Source organism: Mastomys coucha, chromosome X (genome assembly GCF_008632895.1).
Source record: "Mastomys coucha isolate ucsf_1 chromosome X, UCSF_Mcou_1, whole genome shotgun sequence".
Classification (NCBI taxonomy): Eukaryota; Metazoa; Chordata; class Mammalia; order Rodentia; family Muridae; genus Mastomys; species Mastomys coucha.
In genome coordinates this window covers 72,642,455-72,657,256 of record NC_045030.1, presented here as the reverse complement: position 1 = coordinate 72,657,256, position 14,802 = coordinate 72,642,455, and the positions used below count along the sequence as shown (strand labels likewise).

Sequence of the window (14,802 nt, the reverse complement as noted above, 5' to 3'; positions counted from 1 at the left end):
GGAGGAGGAGGAGGAGGAGGAGGAGGAGTTGTTTTTGTTATAAGAGGAACTATAGCATATCACTAAGAAAAACATATTCTATAAATGGTTCATGGTTTCTCCAAAATCTTTGGAGAGGGATATACTCCTGACTAATCCATGTGCACTGAGTTCTAGCAAAAGAACTGTAGTGCCAATGCCTTGTATTAAAGTCACCCTGATCTGGCAGATACAGTCATGATAAATGACTCTACTTAGAAGGATAACGATTTTCACTTGGTCACAATGCTTAGTCCATACAAGGCTCTGGTAGAGTTCACACAGAAAATCAGACTTGGTTCATCCTTACATAGAGTCAGCAGCTTGTCTCAGTGAGTTTACTTGGAAAACCATCAGAATACATACATTTAAACTCTGATACAGATCTTGTTTTCCATAAAATGTGTATTACTGTAACCTTTTGGAGAGTCACACAATATTTAAATCTAGAGATTCTTGCCTTTATTTTTTACTTAAAAATGGGCTGGAGAGATGGCTCAGTGGTTAAGAGCACTGACTGCTCTTCCAGAGGTCCTGAGTTCAAATCCCAGCAATCACATGGTGGCTCACAACCCTCTGTAATGAGATCTGATGCCCTCTTCTGGTGTGTCTGAAGACGGTTACAGTGTACTTAAATAAATAAATAAACAAAAAAAATGTTCACTGAGGGGCTAGGAAAATAGATTATTTGGCAGGGTACTTCACTTAATATGGTGGTTAATTTTTATTTTCAACTTGACATATCCTGGAATCCTAGTAACAGCTTCTCCTTTTCAGGATCTAAAAAGGCCATTGTAAACATTATCAGAATGCATGCAGTCACTTTGAGTTTCTATTTAGACTGAGAGTACAATAATATGTTCATATAAGATCAGTGTTTTATCACATAATAACAAGCATTATTGATCAATATTTCTACACTTATTTATGAATGGCTTTTCAACATTTCCATGTTGTTTCCATGTTTGTAAGATGCTCAGTGTACAAAGTCTTTACAGTAATGAGGAATTATCCTCTTGACACTCATTCAATTTAAAAATCAAGAGATGTACAGTTTTGGTGAATGTGGCAAAAGTACTGTGAGGATTAATTCAAGAATCATAAGCACTTTCTCACCTAATTCTATAAATTTCTAAATTCATTTCAAAGTTAACAGAATAGTGTGTTTCAGACCAGTCAAGGCTGAATAGTGAGTCTGCCCCACTAATAAAAAATCTTTTAAAAATTAGTAACAATGATTACTTATACCCTAAATAATGACTTAACGTCATCATCATGACAGATAAAGTATTCATGAATACATATTAGTATAAATAAATGCTAACATGAAATATGATTTATTTGTCGCTTCAAAAGTATAAAATCCACAAAGTTGTATACAGGCATGAATATACCTTAAGAGTAATGAGGGTCAACTTTATGTAGTTAAATCTCCTCTATGACTTTCCTGCTGTGTGATCAATCAGTCACTTGAACTATCCCAGTCATGAGGAGTTCACTAATGAACTAGCCTACCACAATGCTTGATGGTATAGACTAAAAGTATTCTCTGCTGTTGAGCTATTCATCTGATTATAGTTATTTCCATCTATTGGTCTTTCTTCTATTCTCAAGGAATGTACAGAACCAGGCTCTTCTTTCCTATATCTGTTAGTCCTTAAAATCTTTGTAAGTTGCCATAACAGAACAGAGACTCTTCTCTTACCCATGTGAATTATGTCCAGTTATTTTCATTATTCCCCATGTGACTGAGTTACAAAGCCTTCAATATCTAGGTCATTTTCTGAATAGAATCTGGCTCATGTAGGTACCTTCCTTGTATTGAAGGTATTTAAATGCTGTCTCCTGTACTCTGGACTTCAATGAATTGATTTGAGGCCACATTAGTCCTGTGGAAAAGCAATATCAATCTGTTGAACACTGTTACCCTTCTCATCAATTCAAACACTGAAGACTTTTGCACACTGATGTTATTAAATAAATATATCTTTGCATGCCTCATTGAGGTTTAAAGGTGAGCATTGTTTTCTTTATTATATTTCATCTTCTTTTATTTGGTCTCCAGTTGCAACCCTAGAATCTGTGAGCTGATGCCCAGTTCCCCGGTATCTGTGATTCTCTGAAAACTATCTTCAAGAAGCCACAGAAGAAAAATTATATGGTTCAATTTAGTTCAGTGAATATCTGGGTGTTGTCTGTTATATAGTTTTAATGTACTTGGTGATCTCTTTCCTTTTTAATAAAGATGTCCACTCATATAGTTAGATAGATAGACTTATATTTAGGCTCCTAAACTCAGTTACAAAAACCTAGTATGGATAAAGCTCTGATTTCAGAATCTATTACTTCAAGGGGAGTCCACTGAGAGACTGAAAATCTTGACAGCCCATTTCTCTCACTTAAAATTTAGGAGTTATAAATGGCCCTGAACAGGTATGGTATTGCCCCTTAGGAGACATTAGGAAATTTATAGGGTGAATGTTTTGTCGGTCATTAGAACTGAGGGGTTCTTATCTGATTGATGAGAACCAAGGATGTTTCATATCTTACATTACACAGGAAAGCCAGCTCCTAGAGAAAAGAATGGTTTCATCAAAAGAGCCAAAACTAACAACCCCTCTGAATTACACTAGCAGACCATCCCACTAAGGCACTCTAAAGCTCTATGACTGTGATTTAAGAACTCTTAAACTGACAATGACATTTTCTTTTAAACAGGAACTACCAAGTCAACATTGGACTACTATTTAAGCAAGAAAAATCTAGCTTCTCCCGGAACCCACAGCATAATGATCACTTGTGTGGTGCATATTAAAGTACAGAGGACCTGATACTACATATTGAAGTAGAATCTCTATGACTAGAGCCAAATCATGAATTTTAATGACCACTAATATTTAATCAAGAATGAGGGAGAAGAATGATAGATATAAACAGAATCAGGAGGAATGTAAAAGTACCTTCATAGCACTTGTGCTGGCCAGTTTTATGTCAGTTCAATACAAGCTATAGTCATCTGAGAGAAAGAAAACCTCCAATTAAGAAAATGTCTCCATAACAACATCTAGCTATAGGTAAGCCTATAAGGCATTTTCTTAATTAGAGATTGACAAGGAAAGAACCAAACCATTGTGCATGGTGTCACTACTGGGTTGGTGGTCCTGGGTACTCTAAGAAAGCAAGCTGAACAAGAAAGTAAGCAGCACCCTCCATGGCCTCTGCATGAGATCCTGCCTCCAGGTTCCTGCCCTGTTTGAATTCTTGTCCTGACTTCCTTTCATTGATTAACTGTGATGTAGAAGTGTAAGTCAAATAAACTTTTTCCTCCTAAAGTTGCTTTTGGTCATAGTGCTTCACCACAGCACTAGAAACCCTAATTAAAATTGTATTGCCCAGGCTAGCATAAATACAACTTCTATAAAAAATATTGATTGATTCTAAAACACTGTCTCACTTCCTTTTATCCCAAAACCAAAATATGGTTACAAGGAGAGAACAAAACAAAACAAAACAAACAAATTGGAAAAATAGGATTAAAACTAAAAGTGAACCCGCTGTAACAGAGGCCACTGAATCTGCATTCTCCAGGTGAGGCAACTGGGTGGCCATGTGACCAGAATCCAGCTGCTCTGCTAAGAGTGTTGTCAAAGTCAGGCTTGTAAGCAAATTATTCCCACTTGGGGAAGTGTAAACCATAGACTATGGGAAAGGGAATAACTTTTGCTTTAAAAAATTATCTATGGCCGGGCGGGGGTGGCGCACGCCTTTAATCCCAGCACTTGGGAGGCAGAGGCAGGCGGATTTCTGAGTTCAAGGCCAGCCTGGTCTACAGAGTGAATTCCAGGACAGCCAGGGCTACACAGAGAAACCCTGTCTCAAAAAACCAAAAAGAAAAAAAAATTATCTATGGAAATAGATTGAATGGAGGAGAAGGGATGAGAAAATGAAGGTAGAGAACTCTAAGAGGGGAGTGTGCTTCAGGCACATATAAATGTATAGAACACAGTATTATAAAATGATTTCTTCTGTGATTCAAAAAGTCAGCACACTGCAACAAGACACTAGAGTGAACTACTATTTTTCAGCAATTACTTGGTAGGTGTTCTGCTATGAATGACCCAAGCAAGTCATGATTATTATCCCCATTTTCACAGATGAGAGAATTAGACTCAGAGTTAAAAGCTAGCAAGTAGAGTCCTTTAAAAGCCAATAATTTATGATTCCAAAGACTATTTTAATATTGTTGTTGTAAAAACCTAAAATGGAGAAATCATATTCAGAGAAATCCAATATTGTAAGGAGGCTATACTAATAAGATATGGTCCCACCCAGATTCATCAGAATACAATGGCAGGCAAGATGTGTCTGCACAACCATCACAATCAAGTGCAGCCAGAAATTATTTCAAAGGATTAAATATGACAGCAGGAAATTGCAGTACATCTATCACCAGGGTTGTGATAGCTGAAATAAAAGATTAACAAGTATGAGGAGGCAACATTTCATCTCTGCAGATGGTAAATTGATCTAGAGATTAGCAGAGCCTACTATAATTTGTCTGCAACCAAAGGGCATGGACTGACTATGTGCAATTATGATTTGTCTCTTTACTATTTCTTTTTCTCTTTTTACAACATGTTTATGGATGTTTTGCCTGTGTGTATATTTGTAACACATAGGTGCCTGTTGCCCATGGAGACCAGAAGGCATCATGTTCCCTAGAGTTGGAATTAAACTTGGTTGCAAACCACCATGTGGTTACTGGGAACAAAACAGTATCCTCTTGAGAAGAAACCAATAGTCTTAACTACTAAGTCATCTTTCCAGTCCCATTCCACTATTTCTAGTAGAATGTATCATGTTCCAGCCTGGTAGAATCTGAGAGAAAGAGAGATCATAAAAATAAGAGAAATTACATTCCTTTGACAAAACAATGTATATTTTCAACAAATACACTGTCATTATTAACTCATATTTAAACATTTGTCAAGATACTATTTTATGTGCAACCTCAAAATAGCAACAAGGATGAAACAGTCCCAATCATTACCTGTGAGGCTCAGATTTAAACTTTTCTTTTTAATACTCTCTGCATTTACAATGATTCAGTATCTGCTTTTGCTATGATGATGGGAGCAACTGTATTAGTGGAAATCGTCTCAGCCCCTGTAGCAGAAAACTACAGGTATGTCTGTCATTTTAGCAATGAATCTCATTTTAGGAGGAAAGGAACAAATTGGAAATCACATAAATCAAGACTAAAATAATCTATGAAGAAATGATGGGAATAAGTAAATCAAGGATTGTAATGAAAATGATGTAGAAATGAGGAAGGTAGGGGAGGACAAACAAAGAGCAAGGGCAGCTCAGGGAAGGAATCTACACCCGAAAGAGATGAACAAGGGCAAGAGTTTGTAGTGAGAAAGAACTCCTTGAACTGAATTCCAAGAATTAGTAGGAGTTAGTAAAAAGAAGAGAGCAGCTTCAACATATGGACCAGGAACATCAATTGCTAGCTTTGACTGATCAGTCACGTATGACATTACATTTCACATAAGAACATACAGGATTTTGAATATGCCCCACACAAACAAATGATATGTGAAATGATTTATATGCTAATTGCTCTGGTCTGACAATTACATATTGTAAATATGTACTAGAGTGTCACACTGTATCCCATAAATATGTACAACTATAGTTTGTTAATTAAAAATAAAACATAATAAACAAGAAGCTTAACAAGCCTGGGATTACCATGCTAGTGAGTCCATATGTAGTTGTTCTGGTTTATAAGACTAGAACAGATCAGTCTTGTACTCAACTCTGCCAAGGCACCAGAGATGTGAGTGATAGTATGACAAGCCCTCTAGACTAATCCCTCAGCCCTCTAAGTACTTCTGAGTGGTCAAAGTGATCAAGAGAATCACTCATCAGAGATTTAGCTGAACTGCTAAAGGCTGATGCATTAAATGACTAGTTTGGGTAAGTAGGTTATATAACAATAAACAAGTAGAACTTGCTGTAGTTCGTAACAGTGGTGCTGTTCGTAATGTGCCCAGCAATTACTTGAGGATTAGTACAAGTTTGCTAACTAAAGGAATGAGTTTTAGAGAGAAAGACAGGGGAAGGGCTATTAGAGAATGATGAAGATAAAGCACATTAGTTACTGTGCAGCCCTTGAGAGGCTAACCATTCCAGACTGTCCTACAGTCACATGTGCATACAGGTAGCACTAAGAGGACTCAGTGGATTAAAAGAAAGAGCTTATGAGATTGGAAGGCAAAATGAAAGGTGCTTAATGGTGAGTTGTATAGTAAAGGATAGGGAAAGACTGAGCAAGCAGTGATTTGATTAAAACACATTGTGTGCATGCATGAAGTTATCAAACAATAAAAATTACATGTGAAAAACAGTACCTGTTCTGGAAATCTTACTGGGGTACACAGACAAGTGCACTCCACTTATATTCCTCTGGAAGAAATCAGAAAAAAAATTTTTTTTAATGTTTTATTTCCTACCATAAAGTCCAGCTGTTCAATGGATCTCCCTTAATCCTAAGATCTCTGCGTTTTCCAGCTCTCATTGTATAAACCCAGTCCAGTTAGAATTAGAATGTTTTTCCTTCTCTTCACTGTAAGACCTTTGCACATTTTTGAAAGAGATTAACTCCCCAAAGACAAGCTAGAAATTCTGAACAGTAGAATGATTACCAAACTGAATTTGCCTCCAAGTTCGGCTTTAGAATCAGGGCTGCCTTTAAAACATCAAGTGCACAGAGTATGCCTCCTAATGAAAACATAAGGGCTTGGATTCTAACTGTAACTATGCTTTACTTCCTCTACCTTAAATTGCCTAAAGTTTAGACCTAAGTTCAATCAGTAGCCTATTGTTTGCTGCTTCCTGGGAAGCAAGCAGCAGCAGAAGGGAGAACTGGGGAAGAATTGGGTGGGGTTGAAAATCTGAATGTTGGCATTGCTCATATGAAGTTTTCTTTTTCCATTTATTCACCTCCTTCTGGGTCTGATGTTATCAGTAATTTCCCAAGACAGAGAAAATCCAGACTTCCTCAAAGAGGTCAACTACCTGCCTCAGCAAAATAAAAAATGGGGAGATCAGCTGCTCTATAAAAACTCTGCCCCTGTGTTTGCATTCAAGGAAACTCAAACAAAGGACCACACACTGGCACACATCTTTCATTCCTGTCTCTTAATTTGTCAAGGACAAAGTCCATGGCAATTTGGGGCAGCCCATCCAAAATATGGACAAATAGGATGCCCTTGTAAGCAATGAAGAAATCAAGAAAAATTAACCACTTTAGATGTGAATTCAAAGACATGAGCTAACCAGCACTAAGAAGATAGATGGTGATCTTTGCAGAAGATAAAGTGTAAGAGCACATTTACTTGAATTTCATCAGGTTCACAATTTTAGTTGCTCAGTGTTGGCCTGCAAATGGCACAAATGTTAGTGTTCATAATCTAACTCTGCTTATCAATATTATAGTATCATATTTGACCCCATTATGATATGCCATTCATCTTCTACTCCTGCTGAAACCTCCTCTTCACAACTAGCTTCCCATTCTACTTTTATATCTTTTTGTTCTGATCTGTGGTTCTTGTGCAGGTTGCCACAGCTTATATGTGTTCATGATTGTAATAGTCATGTTACATCCCAAAGTCATATTAATCATTTCATAGCACTCCTTCCCATTCTCTGGCTCTTACAATCTCCCCACTCTTCCACAATATTCCATGAGCCTTAGATGAGAAGACGTGTGCCATTTAGAGCTAAGCATTCAATAGTCATCTATTTTCAGCACTTTGACCAGTTATGCATGAGTCTCTGCATTAACTGTCACCCACAACAAATAGAAGTTTCTCTGACCAAGGCTAAGAGTAGTATATGCCATGGGTATAAACATAAATTCTTAGAAGGTAATTTGTCTATGTGTCCATTTAAAACTCAGTAACACATTTCTTGTTAGGGCCTGTGATCTCTCAATCCGTATGCCTTTTTTGAATATGTATTTTATTTTTCATTTGTATGTGTATGAGTTGTCTGCCTGAATGTATTATGAGCAACATGTGTGTGCCTGGCACCCAAAGAGATGAGAAGAGTGTACGGAATCCTTGGGGACTTGATTTTCAGAAGGTTGTCAGTTACCATGTAGGTGGTGGGGAACTAAATCCAGGTCCTCTACAAGAGCAAGTATTCTTAATCACTGGACTGTCTCTCCAGGTCCTAGCCTTAAATACAATCAGAAAGCAGTTAATTATCTACCCCCAAATAGTCTTGCCACTATTGAACCAGTGACATGTCTAATTCTGTATAATTTTATAGATGCTAAATGAAGATATAGATAGTGAAGCAGAGAATATGGACTTCAAAGAGCTAGATTCTAGCCCTGACTGTGCTGTTAAATGTGTTATCTATCCTAAATGAGTACCCCCCCTTTCACTTAAATCTTCTTGTCTTACCTGAAATGAATAGCATGGGGGAGGGGATTAGTGTTTAAGGCTCTACATGGCAAATACACCTATTTCATCTCCAAAGCTACTCCATAGCTTCTCTATCTTTGCCTCCAAACTTACATACAGCACTAGTTCTGATTGTTGTCTTCAGTTCTCAATTAAGGTTTTACTGTCATTTTAGAGTTCTTTATTTTGGTGTATTTACAAACAGCCTTGGAAATGTATATGCTTAATTCCCATTGCATTATGGAAACATTAAAGGGAAAACCCAGAGACCTTGGGTAGAATCACACAGGGCTGGCAAAAAAAAATCAATCAACTGATTCCTAATGACATTCTGCTATATTCATAGACCAGTGTCTTGTCTAATCACCATCAGAGAAGCTGACTGTTGTGCCTGCTCTTGGGACTGTTTTCCTCCTATTGGGTTGCCTTGTCCAGCCTTGATATGGGGCTTGTCATATTTGTATCTTGTTTTGTCCTGTTTGACTATCATTTCTTGGAGATCTGCTCTTTTCCTAAGAGGAAACAAACTGGAAATAGATCTGGGAATAGAAGAGAGGGAGATGGAGCTGGGAGGAATAGAGGGAGGGAATATTGTAGTTAGGATGTATTATATAAAAGAATAACCTATTTTTAATAAATAAAGTAATAAAAAGTGATACATCATTTTATGAGAAATTACAGATGAAGAATGTTTATTCAAAACTAAGTACAAAGGCATAATTTCCAAATAATAGTGTCACATTAGGTGTTTACTATGTATAAAGATTTCATAAGGATCATTCCATTGCCAATAAAGCAATATGAGAATGAATTATTGTCACTCTCTAACAGCAAACACTACACATAGTACTTGCTGCTTGCTAGGACCTCCTCCAAGCACTACATGCATATCAGTTTCTTGAATATTTGTTCTTACACTACAGAGAGAAATTATTATTGACCTCATGCTGCAGATGAGGAAACCACAGCGTAAGAATGTTAACTAAGGACATATAAATTACTAATTAGCAAAACAACAAATGTAATGGATAGAGTCTATCTATACAATCTTATAACAAAGATTATGTTCTATATAACAACTTCATTTGATTGTTTCCCAGGTAGTACTATTTTGGGAGACTGTATAAGTTTTGGATCTGGAGCCTAGGTGACAGACTAGGGCCACTGGAATGGACCTTCTGGGTTATGGCAAGTCTATATGATCTTGAGATTTGTGATTCCTCAACCCCTGGGATATGAACAAGATGCTACTTAAAAGCTTGTGCCATTATGGAGCTGCCTACTACCATGAAGCTGTAAGTATCCTGGCAGAAATTAAAATAGTCTGAAGAAAAATTTGTGTCTCTCAATCTCACTATCAGACTATTGAAAATGGAACACAAAGAAATGGGAATTGTCCCAGGAGTCCCATGCTGGAAGAAGAAAAAGGCATATCCCTTAACGAGATGACACAGTTTCACTAATTTGTCACACCACCATATAGGATGAAACTGAAATCCAAGCAATAATGAGTCAATGGGAGTAAGACCACTTTGATGTGGACTGCCTAAGTGTGCCTTTAAATTAAAATCTCACTTCAGAACCCTAAATATGAACTTGAGGATCCATTTAATCCCTTTGTCTTTCTTTATAATGTGGCTGCATTGAATCCATAGCCTCTGTCTGGTTTCCACTATTGATTTTGCCCTTTTACTTGGCTTATTGAGGATAGGTAGCTCAACCTGGCTTAGAGAACAGGCTGTGTCCCCCAGGTTGAATAGCAAAGCTACATCCTTGCTTTCCCCACCACCAATGACTTTGCCTTCTCAACCATAACCCAAATAAATTCCTCCTCTCATAAGTTACCTAATATTTTGCCACAGTAATTACTAAGTGGAAATCCTAAATTCTCCCATATTTGTCCAGTTCATGTCCTAAGTAAATCTAAACTCAGAGCAGTGGAGTTGGAGATTTGGACTGGTGTGAATGACAGGTACAGAGTAATGGCAATGTAATCAGGTAGTGTTAGAGAAAAGTGCACTGACAGTCTAGCTAATCAGGAATAATTTTGTTGATAAATATGATCTACCACAGAGACTAGGTAAATGTCTCAGTTGATATATGTACAGTGCTGGTAGAAAACACATTTAATTTGCCAGCAAGGACACAAAATAAGCTCATACACTGTCCAAGATTTATGGGATTCTGTTCATTGAAAATTTTTCCAAGACCAGACAGGGTATCAAAGATGAATTATATACATTTGGAAGAGAAATATGCCCATGTAAAATTAAAGAGCTCAAAAACAGCAATGATGAGACTCGAGGTTACATGGAGTTGTTATGTGTGGTGATGTAACAAGATATTTATGAGCAATCCACTTGTACCCTCACCCCAGCAATGGTCCCTTTTCTCGTTCCTGTTTTCTGATGTTACCCCGGGATTATGTGCTGATTGTTTACTTCATATTTTATATTGATAAGTATAAATAGTCTTCTCTTTTAAAAAAGATACTTGTGAGGTTCTTTCATCAGAAAAGAGTGCTTTTCAAGCTCCACTGGCAACCTGTAAAAGTGTCCCTGTTGCAATCTCCATCTCAGATGTGCTCCTGACAATTGCTTCCTACTGTCGGCAGATGAACACTGCAGTCTTCTTGAGACCTCAATTGGCTGACCAGAGAAATGTGCTAGTTTTTATACAAACACCACAGTTTCCCAACATCAGTTTGTACCCCAATACTTGTTTGTCTTGGATTCTCCAAATATACCTCCACAAGCCAAGCTTTTCACCTGAAACACAATTCATGTTCTAAATCAGCAAAGTAAACTGTAGACATCAAGGTCTATTGAGAACGTTTTTTAAAAAAGCTATAAGCAGCAACTGTGGTTAATTTTTCTCCTTTCTTACTATTGATCTTGAACATGCTAGTCTTTAGAAAAATGGCATAAATTACTATACTAGGCAAGAATAGAAGTAATGTTGATTGGTTTGCTTGTAATTTGATCATTAATATTCCATAAACTGCCACTAGCCTGGTAAATTATTTCATTTGCCACCATTGTCTTTAGGACACAAGAGATGTATTCTCTGACAATTCTAATCAAAATACACTAGGGAACGCTGGGAGCATCAGCTTTGGCAGAAGACAAAGAAAGTGACAGAAAACAGAGAGATTTAGTGAAATTCTACACATGGAATGGCAGATCTCAAGCCAGTCTACCCAGATATAATCAGGCAGCATAGCAGATTCTATTTATTCTTGAAAAAGTGACAGTAAACAGAAGAAACTCATCAATTTACTAGCATTTGGATTTCCTCCAACAAAAAGTTACTTATGAGTAGTCACTTCACAGTAAAGTCCATTAAGTGACCAACTCTGCTTTCACATCCCTTACTTGCAATTCACTCTTTAACTTCCTTTCTTAACTATGAAAAATTCTTCTGGGGATTATGAGACATTTAGAGGAAGTCTTCAAGATGACAGAAGCCAAAACAAGCAAACATGAAAATGGAAGCCAGAGAAAACACACATAACAGAAGAAAATTCAAAATAAAATTATAATTAATACTTTCAAAGATATAAGAGAAAGTTTATAGCCATACACATGAACAAAGTACTATAGAAAAAGCAGAAAACAGGAAAATTAGTAGACAGTAGATACTGAAAATTTGATAATCAAATTGCGAAAAGAGAGAAGGAAAGATTGAAACGACTGAAGGAGTTGAAGGGGTTTGCAACTCCATGGGAAGAACAACAATATCAACCAACCAGACCCCCAGAACTCCCAGGGACTGAACCATCAACAAAAGAGTACACATGGCTGCAGCTGCATATGTAGCAGAGGATGATCTTGTCATGCACCAACGGAAGGAGAGGTCCTTGGGCCTATGAAGGCTCGATAGATGCCCCAGTGTAGGGGAATCGAAGGCGGGGAGGTGGGAGTGGGTGGGTGGGTGGAGGAACACCCTCACAGAAGCAAGGGGGAGGGTGTTTCCGGAAGTGAGGGAAACCGGGAAAGAGGATAACGTTTGAAATGTAAATAAAGAAAATATCCAATAAGAGAAAATATTCCCCAAAGTAAAGCATGAAAACTAATAGACAAAAATATAAGAATCAAATATAGGTAATTCAATTAGTCTAACCTACAAATAATCAATTTTTCAGAAAAAAAGGGGGAAGCAAAAATTATCTAACTATTGGAAAGTGTCTCTGAAAATAATTACATTAATTTCCACATCTAAAGCTTCCAGGAAATGATCAGTTTAAAAATCCATAACAATCTGCACCAAGTCATTCCATCATAAATATATTAATAGCAGGGCCTAAAAGGTCCCTAAAATGTTTTAGAGTAAAGTAAACTTTTACATAGAAAACTAGAAGTCAGATTGGTATCACACTTGTTTGGGGCTGTTTGACAGACTCTCATCTCACTGTTTAATTGAGCCTGAACTGGAACTCTCTACACACCAAAGTGGCCTCAAATTCATAATAATTCTTCTGCCTTGGTACTGTGATTACAGGCATGAGCCCCATGCCTGGTGAAAACTAGGAATCAATAGAACAACGTTTTCAGAAAAAAAAACTAAAATTATGTATGCTAGTTGGATATGTTCTATGATAAATTATATTTCTTTGCCAATATGAGAATTATTCATTCCCATTGACAACAGGTTTGATCATGGCCTCCTTTTTCCAGTGAGGTGTAAACAGAAGCAGTAATATGGGCCACCTCTGAACAGAAGTACCAAGAACCATCGCTGCTTCTATCAGTACTCCTTTTCCAAAACGAAAGTTTCTTTTCGGATACAAGGGCCATTCATTTACATGGGACCCAGAATGCAAAAGATCTTTGCAGAGCTACAAGGACCCATAGATGACATAGGTTATGGTCAGAAAGAAACACTATCATATAAGCCTTTGAGCTCATGGAACTGTTTATCACCATGGTACAAGTTACTAAAAATCTGATCACTATACTTGCAGAGTTTTACTTAGGAAAATCAGAGCATATGCTTCACAAAATAAGTAAGAAAAACAGGAGGAATACATGTGTAACCAAAAACCTCAAGTCCTAAAGTGGGAAGGGGGCAGAGTGTAGTCTCTGGATGATATTTATGCATTGGGCCAAGAGAGCAAACTGAAGGCAAGCGGACTCCAGAAAGAATGAAAATAAACTGACATAGATAATCTGACATAGAAGAGCACGTAGAAAATAATGCTAAAGATTCTTTGATACATCTGGGAAGAGTTGTAGAGAAAATAAAGAATAAATACAAAAGCTAGGCAAATAAATTTATGCAATTCTCATCTTGGGAAAAGTAAGATATTTAAAAAAGGAAAATGCAAACAGTGTATTCCTTGGCTTGGCAGTGTAGACTTTTCTAAATCTATAATAACATAAATGTTTGCTATTAATTTGAAAAAAAATCATTTGCTCACTGTCAGAACATGGTCCCCAAATGAAGCTGTGGAATTTTATTGAGACATTTTGAGATCTATTTATTTATTATATGTAAGTACACTGTAGCTGTCTTCAGACACACCAGAAGAGGGTGTCAGATCTCATTATGGGTGGTTGTGAGCCACCATGTGGTTGCTGGGATTTGAACTCATGACCTTCCAAAGAGCAGCCGGTGCTCTTCCCTGCTGAGCCATCTCACCAGCCCCCGAAAGCTAGAGTCTTATAATCTCTGTCTCTCCATAACATGGGGTTCTTGGATTGTATTTTCATGCCCCTCCCAGATGTAGTGGATAGAAGTGAGTTTGCTTCAAATTATTCATTACAACTGGCTATTTTTTCTTGTTTATATGACTCTATGGAAAAACATGTTTTTGCCATGTGCAGTTTGTCCTTGTGATTATATACTTTGCTCATATAACTCTCAGAGTATAAATTGTCTGATGTCCTGAATAAAGTCACCTAGTACATGAGGCTTTAGTCCTCCTCATTTTTTGGCTCCACCCTCCCAGGTTCACATAACCAACTAGAGTGGGACCTGCAAGACCAGGCACCCAGGAACTCCTCCAGCAGAGGGGCTTGGGTTCCTTCCAGTCTCTCTGGGCTGGTGTCCTGAGCGGACTTTGAGCACAAGCTCTGCAGCCAGTCCCACAACACCCAGAGGAAGCTCCACTCCCAGGCATTGGGACACTCTCAGGATCAGAGGTGAGGAGGAGCCAACATCTGTCCCAACACTGGGAGTAACTGGGACCAGCAGGACCAGGCACACAGGAACTCCACCAGGAGAGTCGCTCGGGTTCCTTCAGGTCTCTCTGGGCTGGTGTCCTGAGCAGACCTTGGGCCCAGTCTCCACAGCCAGTCCC

General features: G+C 37.8%; 1 long non-coding RNA gene across 1 annotated transcript in view; it reads right to left on the bottom strand.

Moving 5' to 3' along the window:
* LOC116085711 overlaps positions 1-14,802 on the bottom strand; it is a 34,991-nt gene that overhangs the window by 13,407 nt on the left and 6,782 nt on the right. The window contains exon 3 of the long non-coding RNA XR_004116692.1: positions 6,438-6,492. This is a non-coding gene — a long non-coding RNA (uncharacterized LOC116085711). The remainder of the gene's footprint in view (positions 1-6,437; positions 6,493-14,802) is intronic.